Raw genomic sequence first — 11,858 nt, forward strand, 5'->3', positions numbered from 1 at the left:
CCCTCCATGGGGGATATGTTTGCAAAGTCCTTTTGTGCACCAGGGATACATCCTGGCTCCACTGTCTGAGGTCTCTTAGACTGCTCAGACCTTCTGGTTAAGACCCATATTCAGGGGGGCCCGAGTCAGTCCCCTGCTGGCTACCCAGCTATCAGTCTAGTGGCCCTTAGCTCCTCCTTGTTCAGGTAAGCTGTCTCTATGTGCTTCTACCGCATGGTCTTGTCCTCTCCATCAGCTTCTGGGTTCTAGTTCGACTCAATGTTTATGTATGGGTGTTTGCTCCTATTTTCAACAGGCATTAGTTGAGGGCTCCATGGAGAAGTTAGTTGTTGATCTCACTCTCCGGGAAGGGCATTTATGATAGCCTTTCCACGGAAGCTGAGATTGTTAGTTGGGAGCAGTCTTGTAGATCTCTCGACCTTTCTTTGTGTTCAACTTTATCTTCAAACCAATATTGGCTCCCTCTTTTATGTTCTCTCTCTCTGTCTCTGTCTCTCTCTCTCTCTTTCCTATCTTCCATTCCTAACCAGGCTCAATCCTCCTGGTCACACATGCCTTCCTCTCCTCCCCCTCATTTTCTCCTACTTCTCTCTCCATTCGCTGTCCTCCCCCACTTCACCTGAACTCTGGGGAACTTGTCCCTTCCCAGTTCTGTGAGGGACTTTATATGAATCTCTTAGAATACACCTTGTATCCTAGTTCCTCTGGCGTTGTGAATTATAAGGTCCATTGATTGTTGATGCTTGTTTGATTTAGGTTTGTTGTTGGCAGTGGTATTGTGAATATATCTGTTCTGCTTCACCCTAGGTTTCTGGTGTAGTTGGATTATCTGTTGCCTACATTTTTGTGGGCGTAGTTACCTTCCTTGGGTTGGAGTTTTCCTTCCAATACTTTCTGTAGGGCTGGATTTGTAGATACGTATTGGGAAAATCTGGTTTTGTCATTAAATATCTTGTTTTCTCCATCTATAGTGATTGAGAGTTTTGCTGGATATAGTAGCCTAGGCTGGCATCTGTGTTCTCTTAATACTTTTAGAACATCTATCCAGGACCTTCTGGCCTTGAGAGTTTCCATGGAGAAGTCAGGTGTAATTTTCATAGGTCTGCCTTTATATGTTACCTGTCCTTTTTCCTTCGCTGCTCTTAATATTCTTTCTTTATTCTGTATGCTAGGTGTTTTGATTATAATATGTCGAGGGGTCTTTTTTCTTTGGTCCAGCCTATTTGGGGTTCGGTATGCTTCTTGTACTTTCATGGGCATGTCCTTCTTCAGATTTGGAAAGTTTTCCTCGATGATTTTGTTGAATATGTTTTCAGCACCTTTGAGCTGGGCTTCCTCACCTTCGTCTATGCCTATTATTCTGAGGTTTGGCCTTTTCATGGTGTCCCACATTTCCTGGATGTTTTGTGTTAAGGATTTGTTGGATTTATGATTTTCTTTGGTCGATGAATCTATTTCTTCTAGTTTATCTTCTGCGCCCTAGATTCTCTCTTCCATCTCTTGAATTCTTTTGGTTATGCTTGTGTCCGTGGTTTCCGATTTTTTGCCCAGCTTTTCAATTTCCAGCCTTCCTTCCGTTTGTGTTGCCTTTATTTTCTCAATTTCAGTTTTCAAGTCTTGAACCGTTTCCTTCACCTGGTTAATTGTTTTTTCTTGGCTTTCTGTACTTTCCTTAAGGAATTTGTTCATTTCTTCCACTTTTTTGTTTGTTTTTTCCTCCATTTCTTTAAGGGATTTTCTCACATCTTCTTTGAGGGCCTCTATCATTTTTATGATGGTGATTTTTAAGTTGTACCCTTCTGCTTCCTCTGCTTACCTTTGATTTTTAGCAGGGAATGAATATATGCTTACAGCAGGTGTGGGTGGCAGTCAAAGAACAACTGTGTAGGCATGAGTTATCTCTTTATACTGTGAGTTTCAGGGATGGAACTCCAGTCAAAAGTCTGAGCCAGCTCATATGACCCTGTGCCTCAGTTTCATCCGTCCAGTGCAGTATTAGTACTTATACCAAATAAATACACAGGTCTGTAGAGAGAAGACCTTGAATAAAAGACCAGTGCATGAACATACTGTGTAAGGAACATAGACAAACATGTTTCAGTCCTTTACCAGTGTCAGAATTTATTGAACAAAAATGAATTCACAACGTATGGCAAGTAGTCCCATTTTCCTGACAGCAAATTGGGCTGACTGATTTGATATCAACCTGACAAATTTGCAGTCATTTGTGAAGAGGGATGCCAAATTAAAGGATTAAAAAACAGAATCCATCTTTTTGCTACCTCCAAGAAGCACATCTCACCATGTAAGATAGTCACACCACAGGATAAAAGAGTGGGAAAAAAATTGTCAAGAAAATTTAACAAAGAAATATCAGAGTAGCTATTTTAGTATCTGACAAAATAACTTCAAGCCAAAACTACTCAAAAGAGATAGGGAAAGACATTTTATAGTCATTAAAGGAAAAATCCACTGAGATGATATTACAGCTCTAAACATTTATGCACCAAACACAGTGACTTGTGTATTTGAGTACTTGGCCCATTACCATAACGTCCTTACCCTGTTTTACATCCATGGGTTTTATACTCATTTCTTGAAGATATTCCTAAAATATTAAGTTTATTTTTATTAGTTTATTTTTACATTCCAATACCTGTTCCCCTCTTTCCTCTCCTGCTCCCCGACTCCCGCCTCTCCCCACCTCCCATCTGCTCCTCGGAGAGGGCAAGGCCTCACCTAGGAAGTGTGCTAAAAATGTCCCATCATCTCGTTGAGGCAGGACCAAGGCACCTCTCCATCCCCACATCCCTGTGTCTAGGCTGAGCTAGGTATCTCCATATAAAATGGCTCTAAGTCAGTTTGTGCGTTAGTGTTAGATCTTAGACCCACTACTGGTGGCCTCATATATTGTTCCAGCTGCATCATTGTCACCTATATTAAGGGAGTCTAGTTTAGTCTCAAAACTGCAATATCACATTTGGGCATATACCCAAAAGAGGCACATTCACATCACAAGAACATTTTCTCAACTATGTTCATAGCAACAGTATTCATAATAGCCAGATCTTGGAAACAAACTAGATGCCCCTCAGCTGAAGAATGGATAAAGAAAATGTGGTACATTTACACAGTGGAGTACTACTCAGTGGTAAGAAACAATGACATCCTAAAATCTGCAGGTAAATGGACAGAACTAGGTAAAACTATCCTGAGTGAGATAACCCATGCCCAGAAAGATAAATGTGTATTCACTCATAAGTGTATACCAGACATAAAGGAAAAGATACCCAACCTAAAATCCACAACCCCAGAGAAACTAGAACCCTCTTCCAGAAACAGATGGAAGCAGATGCAGAAATCTATACCTAGCCATTGGGTCAAGCTCCTGAAGTACAATCGTAGTGAGGGAAAAAATGATAATATGAACAAAGGAGTCAAGACCATCATGGGGAAACCAAGAGAATCAACTAACCTGAGCTCATGAGAAATCACTGACTCCGGTCTGACAAATGGGGAACCTGCATAAGACCAAACTAGACACCCTTTTATAGGATATACCTAAAATATTAATAGCAGTAGAGTGATGGGGAAATATCCTTCTGTGTACTTGTTTCTCTTATTGTCTTGATGAATAAAACACTGATTGGCCAGGCAAAAAGATAGATGGGGCTAAGAGATGAGGAGAATTCTGGGAAACATAGGCAGACAGAGTTGCCATGTGACCCTGGGAAGAGAGGATGCATGCAAGGTGTTCTCCAGTAAGATAAGACCATGATGAGATGCATAGATTAGTAGTTATGGGTTAATAATTAAGAGAGAGCTAGCCAGTAAGAAGCCCTAGTCACCAGCCATCAGTTTTATAATTAATATAGCATCTGTTTTTATTTGGGGCTAAAATGGCTGTGGAACCAAGCTGGCAGGAAGAACCTCCACAATAGTAGAGTCCTGTTAGACTCTGCTTGGCTCCTTGTCCTGCCCCTGGAATCTGGAGCCAGACTGACACATAATATTGAGAATCCAAGGAGCCTCTGGAATCAGCCTTGCACTGGGGCTTCCTGGATCAGCTAGCTCCGTATGCTGTGATCTTTTCCATAGTGGGATTATTTACTTCTCTGTGACTTAGCACTTCCTTACACAATTTTATTGAGAACTCTTCATCACAACCTCAGATCCCTACTCTCTAACTGATTAATTCACCTATGGGTTGATATTTAAAAGACAAAATATCACACCTGTACTAAGGATTCTTCAACGCTGATTATAACTGAGTTGTGGTGGTGGCAAATGCCTTTAATCCTAGTGCTTGGGAGGCAGAGACAAAGGGATCTCTGAGATCAACTCTAGCCTGGTCTACAGAGTGAGTTTCAGGACAGCCAAGGATACAGAGACACCCTGTCTCAAAAAAACAAAAAGAAATAAAGAGAGAGAGAGAATTAAACAACCTCTGTGATGGCATCTATCACTCAGCAGGTAAAGGTGCTTGCCTCACAAGACTAAACACATGAATTTCACTGCTAGAACCCACATAAAGCATAAAAGTAAAAAGAGCAAATAGAACTGTAAGGAGTATGGTTTTTTCCTCCCGCCGCCCGGTCTTGTCTGCTGCTGCGCCAGCCCCAAATAACACACAGAGACTCTGTATTCGATATTATTCTGTTGGCCCATTACTAGTTTCTTATCGGCTAGCTCTGTCTTAATTATTAACCCATTTCTATGCATTTCCGTGTGGTCTTACCGAGAGCAGAGGAATGGCAGTTCTGTTCTCTCCAGGCTCTCCATCCTGACTCCTGCTTACTACTTCCTCTTCCTCCTTGTCTCCTAGTCCCTCCTATCTTCCTTTCCTATTGGCCAACAGGGCTTTATTTATTAACCAGTATGAGAAACATATACAGAATGACATCTCCCATCATAGAACCTCTGTGATTATGGAGAAATAGAATGTTTCAGGTCAAGAGCCAAATCATTTATTGCCTACCAATGTTTCCCTTAATATTCATCCTTGTGACTAGTAGATAAATCTATTAGCAGTGTAAAAGAGACCACTAGCTTCCACCAACATGGAAGCTACAAATGTCACCAGATAGCATCCAAGGCTGGCAAAATATTTCTATAACCTGCCTGATGTCCCCGCAGATATATTTTTATAATACCTTCATGTATGACTTTGTTTTGTTACAATCAAATCTTCATGAAACTACTACCATGTTGGAGGTGGCATTTTGTGAAACATAAACTTGTGTTCACAGGCCATGATCATTCATATGTGGCTTCAGATTAATCTTGCCCTATTTGAGATAAGAACTGTGTTTTTACATTGAGCTTTCTCAAGCTGAAGTTGACATTACATGCAGTCCCAAACAATAAAATTTTACCAGTTTCCTGAGCATCTGGACATCCTGAAGTCCTCTTGGTGGCATAAACCATAGTACCTACAGCTACTGAGTGATTTTATTTCATGCTCTGCCACTGCTGCTGGTGTACTAACCTTCATTGTTGCAAAGCTGATTCTGGCAGACCTGAACTTAACAACATTAATTATATTGTTTGATCCAACAAGAGCAGTTAGAGTTATGTAATTACATTATGATGCCCTGTGGTGAGATCTTCAAGAAGGAGGTACAACCTAATGTGAAAAGAGAAAGAGATCCATTAGTAATGAAAATAATTGTAGATAATGGTACTGTGAAAGAATATGAAATAATAGACATTATAAAGCTTTGGTCTTAGACAAATGACCATTATGCAAATATATGTCATGAAAACACTAACACCACACTTAGTTGGGAGTATGGGTTCTGGGGAATATACTATAGGAAATGCCTTTGACATAGAACTGATGAAGAACATGTACTTGAAAGGGTGTGCCTGTTGAGAAAATGCTGCCGTGTGGCCATTCCATGCTGAGTCTGCACACACCACCTCAGAAAGCCCATGCTGTCTCCTTTAGAGTAGTCTCCATTACATTACAGGTTTCTAAAGCTGTACTTCACATCAGGTATAATTATCTGCATCACAGGCTCATACAGCAAAGCTCAGACCCATTTGAGACTTTGTGAACCTCCGCATAATGAGCATGGAACTTGCCAGCGGCACAAGAAATGCTCTCAAGCTCCTTGCAAACACCTGTTTTATAAGGTTCTCTGACTTTATCATCAAACCACTCCAGTATCAAAAAGCTGCCATTTGGAAACTGCCCTCTAATTTATCTGTCACTTAATCACAGTGTTTTTCTCAGCAACTGTCATGTTGCCTTGTTAAAACCTGTGGACAGTCTTAGCTTTTTTATCCTGGCCATTAATGTGATTGTGAAAAAAACCCACAATTTTGAGATAATTAACATGAATTTTATCCCAAAGTAAAAATTACTAAGTCCAAAGGATAATCAACATCTACCCAAAAATACAGATATAATCTATAAAAGCCATGTGCTCTCTTAAAGTATGCTTTTAAATAAGGCTCAGTTTTTCCATGAAAGCTTTAGACCCATCAAATGGAAAATACTATGAAATTAGTTACTTTAATCACTCGTTTGAATTGTTAAGCTTTTCAGCACTGAATATGACTTGCCTAACTTAAAACAAATAACATTTGTAATGCCCATGTAGCAAAAAATCCAAAATATGAATCATAAAAGTAGGAAAATCTCACTTTTTTCTTTATTCTATTGAAGGCTGTTCACATAGTCATCATTGGAAGGTCATAGGAGTCAGCACATTGCTATTGTCACTGATTATCTAAAATGAAACCATATTTACCAGAGGCCTGGCTAGAGCTAACAGTGGCTTCATTGCTATTGTATTCCAGACACGGCTGGATTCCAAGATGAAACTGACAGTCTCCCTTCAAATACCTGAATACTACTGGATTTTTCGAATCCATAGTATATCTATTTCCATAAAAATTAGTTAGAAAAATAATGCTATTTGAGTATCTGATAGTAGATACTTTAAAGCTATTTCAATATCCTAGATTAAAAAGTATTTGAATAACTAGATAACTTATTTATTGTTTTAAGATGTGTTTGATATTGCTATATCATTAAATAATAAAACGTTATAAGATTTATGATCTTTTGTAATGTTTCATTTAAAGAAATTATTACTCTTTGGTTGTGTGTGTGTGTGTGTGTGTGTGTGTGTGTGTGTGTGTGTGTGTGCGTGCGTGTGTTTTGTCCATGCCCCATCACATGTGTGAAACTCAGAGACAACTTGTAGAATTTGGTTCTCATCTCCCACCACTTGGGTCCTAAGGATGGAACTCTGGTCATCAGGCTGAGCAGCAGGCACCTTCATTTGTTGAGTTTTCATGTCAGCCTTTGTGCCAAAATATTGTTTATGTTCATTTATGTCATTCATTTTTCAAAACTGTAATAAAAAACAAGGAAAAACATAATTTTCAGACTTCAATTACCTTAAAAAGATGACCAAATATTTATGCCAAGCATAAACAATAGGAGGCAGTTATTCCTCTTTCGTCCTTCTTTTCTTTCTTTTTCTTTCTCCCTCTCTCGTTCTTCTTTCTTTCTTTCCTTCCTTTCTTCTTTTCCTTGTTGTCTTTATTATTTGTAGTTTTTACTGTTGACCAAAAGGGCTTATCATTCAATTTAAATATTCTCTAAGTTCTTTGTCATGAAGTTTCTTTCCCTTTTCATTTTACTACTTTTACTTTCTTTTTATACGGTTAGTGTCCTGAGTAGTGACTTTCCTGGTGGTATTTTTACACATACTTTGTTGTGTTTGCTCCTCCATCCCACTTCTCTCCCCTACCCTCTTACCCCACCTCTTGCTGTCCCCTTCCCTCCAGTAGACTTCCTTTGGTTTTCACACCACATTTATGCTTTTCATTCACTTCTTTTTTTTTCCATCCCAATCTTCCCTTGAGAATTCTTTTCCCTTTCCATGACCTCCTTTCCAGTTTTACAACACACACATGTGCACATATATAAAAATTATAATGTAGGCTCATACAATAAATTGTGACATAATTTATTTGTTAATATAATTTATATATTATGTACAATTATTAATATAATTATACATATAAATTGTAATATAATAAAATTATAATATAGAATATATATGAAAGAAAATATTCAGTATTTACCTTTCTGAGTTTGGGCACTTTACTTAATGCGTTGATTTCAAGTTTTTTTCCATTTTACTGATAATTTTAGTTTTCTCTACAGCTAAATGAAATTCCATGTGTATATGTAGCAGTTTTCTTTACCCATTCATCTATTGAACAACGATCAACATCTAGACTGGTTCCATTTCTTAGCTGTGCAAAAAGTACTGGAAAAACTCGAATTTAAAAAAAATAGATCCATATGTCTTACTCTAAGAAAAAATCATTTAAAATGAGTCAAAGATGTAAAACCTGAAATGTAGAAACTATTGCCAAATGTTGGAGTCACAGTCTGCACTTCCAGAATCCTGGTTCAGTCACCTGTCTTTCAGGAGCCCAACTGAACAGCCAAATTAATTGTAGAAGGTAGAAGAAAGCAGATGTGCCCAATGTGAAGACATTGAGGAAAAAGATAAAGAGACTCAGAGATGCCCTTCCTGTCTATTTTTGGGGTCCTGAAATGAGATTAATGTTATGTGAATATTAGCAGTCCCAGTCAAGATGTGATCCTGTTCACCACTGACCTGTCTTTATCCACATCTATCCATCAGGGTAGTCTGGTAAGTTCTTCAAAATGTTTGAAATCTCTTTCAGAGAGGCAAATCACTCCCTGGTACTAAGCTTCAGCTTCTCTCAGCATGACACTCCTATGGGGAATTACAGTCCCTTGGGGCCTGTTGGTTTAATAGTCCTGTCATCAGAGTGATGGACATAGTGTCACTTTAGAATATAATCTGGATCCTGTGCATCTGCCCAACCTGGAGAATCAGCCTGATCTTAACATGCCCATGATATTCAACCTTTATTGTCTACACAAGATTTCTCATCCTATGCTCCTGTCCAGTATGGTGAGCCTTCCACTCCCCTAGTTTGCCTGTTCCATCCCTAATCCCTTACCTAGCCTGGGTTTCATGCCGCATTTATTACAGTATATCTCAATCCAGATCTACAAGTCTCATAAAAAATGGTCTCAAATGAGAATTGTCTATTGCACAGAACAACCATGGCCTTTATCAAAGAATTCAGGGATATTAAAGAAGACAAGAACATTTCATGAACTTAAAGAGAATAGTGATAAATGCCTGACTATTACCCAAGTAAACACAAAGACAAATTAATGAAGACAATCTAAGATTTCCAAACTGATTTCAATAAAGAGAGAAAATTATTGAAGAGAGCTCAAGCTGAAATTAAGATAAAATTGAAAAACTCAATATCTAAATTAGAAAACTCAGTGAAATGTCTTATAGGTAGAATGGTTGAAGTTAAAATATCAAGATTGAAAAAATAAAGTACGTTAATTAGACCATGCAAGCAAGGAATTTGAAAAAAATTAAAACAAAGCACACAAGAAAGAAACTATAAGACACAGTGAAAAGACCAACTCCTTGACTCATGAGTAAATAAGAATAATCTCAGGTCAATGGCATAGCCCAGATCTTCAACAAGACCATAGAAGGAAAGTTTCCCAAATTAAAGAAAGGCATAAACATGCAGCTATATGAAGCATACAAAAAAAAAAAAAAAAAAAAAAAAAAAAACTAAGCAGATAGGTCCAGAAAAGAATCATAGTGTTATAGCTAAAACCAGACTTCCACACAAACAACAAAAAATGTACATTCGGCTCAGAAACTCATGGAAGCATCTCTGAAATGCATCACATGCTGGGACACAAAACAAATCTTAACAAATTCAGATAGATTAGAAATAACTATCTCTAGTAATTACACAAACTCCTGGAGATTAAGCAACCCATTGCTGAATGATGAGTGGGTCAAAGATGAAACCAAGAAAGAAACATTTTTAATCCTGGAACTAAGTGAAAGATAAAATGCAACATCAAAACAGTCCCACTTGGTAAATTTGGAGTTCTAAGTGCCTCCATTTAAAAAAATTAGGGGAAAAAAAAAAGATACACAAGCCACAAGCCATCCCCCCCCAAAAGTACTTAAAGACTCAACTCAAGAATTGTCAAGAATTTTGTACAAACCCACAAACAACAACAAAAAAAATGAAGAAACAATAAAATTCAAGTTACTGAGGTCAAAACAAAGCAAAACAAAGAAAGGAAGGAAGAAAGAAAGAAAGAAAGAAAGAAAGAAAGAAAGAGAGAGAGAGAGAATTGAGAGTTCTAAGAACTGTTTGTTTTTTCAGAGGACAAAGTTGACTGACCCATGGTACAATTAACCAAAAGAAATGAAAAGCACACCAATATAATCAGAGATGAATAGGGAAACATTACAACAGACATCAATGAAATTCAGACTATTATAAGGACAGATTTTAAAACACTATATTTTATTAAGATAGAAAATCTAAGACAAATGGACTAGTTTCTCAATTTACACAAAATACTATTATTAGACCAATAATAGTTTGGTAATTTAAACAAACTCTTAACAAATAAGGAGGTCAAACGGTAATAGAAAGTCTGAAAGAAAAATTCCCAGGTCCACATGGATAAATAGCAGAATTCTACCAGATTTTTAAAGATCTACAACCACAATTCTTAAATTATTAAGAAAGAAATAGATGGGGGGAAGGAAAGGAAAGGAATAGAAAGGAGAAAGGAAGGAAAGAAGCAAGAAGGGGAATAGAAGGAAAGGTCTCAAACTCCTATAAAGCCATTATTACTCTAGTACGAAAACCCAGGTAAAAACAAAACAACAACAAAAAAGAAAATCAAATTCTCTTATGAAAATACATGCAAAAATCCTGTGTAAAGTCCTTGCAACCCAAATAGACATATAAGCAAGGCTGTCTACCACATCAAATTGGCTTTATCTTGGAGAAACAGGAATGGTTCAACATATGAAAATCAATAAATTAATAAATCATATAATGGACTGTCTTAGTTAGGATTTCTGTTGCTGGGAAGAGACACCTTGACCATGGCCATTCTTATAAAGGACAACCATTTAACTGGGGTGGCTTACAGTTTCAGAGGTTTAATCCATTATCAACATGGCAGACATGGTGCTGGAGAAGGAGCTGAGAATTCTATATTTTGATATTCAGGCAACAGAAAATGAACTGTGAGTCACACTAAGCACAGTTTGACCAAAGTAGACCTCACGGCCCACCCGCACAGTGACACACATCTCCTACAAGGCCACAGATCCTAATAGTGCCACTCCCCTTGGGGGCCATTTTTTTTTCAAATCATGACATGGATATTAAGACAAAAATTACATGATTGCATCACTAAATGCAGAAAGTGTATTTGATGGAATCTAATATGCCCTCACAATAAAAGTCCTAGAGGCAATAGGGACCATCCCTCAGTATAGTAAGCAAACCCAGAACCAATATCATCTAAACAGAGGAAAGCTCAAAAGCAATCCAATTAAAATCAGGAACAAGGTGGTGATGTCAAGTATTCCCACTTTTTCACCACTGCACTAGCTAGGTCAGTAAGAGAATAAACTGAAGAGATACAAATAGGAAAACAGTCAATTTTTGTCTATTTGCACATAACATAATATGCATAAGAGAGCCCATAAATTTCTCCAGAAAACTTTAGAAATGATCAATACTTTTAGGAAAGTGGCAAGATACAAAATCTGTTTACAAAACTCCATAGCCTTCTTATATACCCCTAATAATACATTAGAGAAATTATAGAAGCAGTCTTACACACACACACACACACACACACACACACACACACACACACATATATATATATATATATATATATATATATATATGAATAAGGAATAAGCTTGACC

The sequence above is a fragment of the Phodopus roborovskii genome, unplaced genomic scaffold (genome assembly GCF_943737965.1).
Source record: "Phodopus roborovskii unplaced genomic scaffold, PHOROB, whole genome shotgun sequence".
NCBI lineage: Eukaryota > Metazoa > Chordata > Mammalia > Rodentia > Cricetidae > Phodopus > Phodopus roborovskii.